This window comes from Frankliniella occidentalis, unplaced genomic scaffold (genome assembly GCF_000697945.3).
Source record: "Frankliniella occidentalis isolate FOCC.00 unplaced genomic scaffold, Focc_3.1 Scaffold9, whole genome shotgun sequence".
Classification (NCBI taxonomy): domain Eukaryota; kingdom Metazoa; phylum Arthropoda; class Insecta; order Thysanoptera; family Thripidae; genus Frankliniella; species Frankliniella occidentalis.
This window is the reverse complement of record NW_026267139.1, coordinates 3,205,851-3,206,416: the sequence shown is the minus strand read 5'-3', so window position 1 is coordinate 3,206,416 and position 566 is coordinate 3,205,851.

Genomic DNA, 566 nt, shown 5'->3' with positions numbered 1-566 from the left:
CCAGATTTCAACGGAAAAGTAGTCGAATCGACAGAGGGGAACGAGGGGACCACAAAACTACTTTTGGTTCCGTCAGAAACCACCCCTTTCCAGAGAAACTTGAGTTTTAAGGGGTGATCTTTTGAATCTGGCGGGCAGCGTACCATGGGCTGCCTACCTAGCAGGCGAGCCCAAGAAAAACAGGCGTAACTCACTTAAAATGGCCCGGCGGCGTGAAATTTCGACGGAGAGGTTGAAAGAGGATGCTGTCTGGCCAATCCCAACCATTTACAGCGATTTTCGAATTTTTCTTTTTTGGCCAAATTTACAAAGGCTATAGGCTTCCTATTTTCAGCGAAAATTGATGGGTCCGGATTACGACGGAAAAGTAGTCCAACCGACAAGGAAGAACCAGGGAACCACAAAACTACTTTTGTTTCCGCCCGAAACCACCCCTGTCCAGACACACTTGAGTTTTAAGAGGAGGTCTTTTGAATCTGGCGGGTAGCGTACGATAGGCTGCCTACCTAGCAGGCGAGCCGGCACAAGAAAAACGGGCGTAACTCGCTTAAAATGGGTCTGCGAAG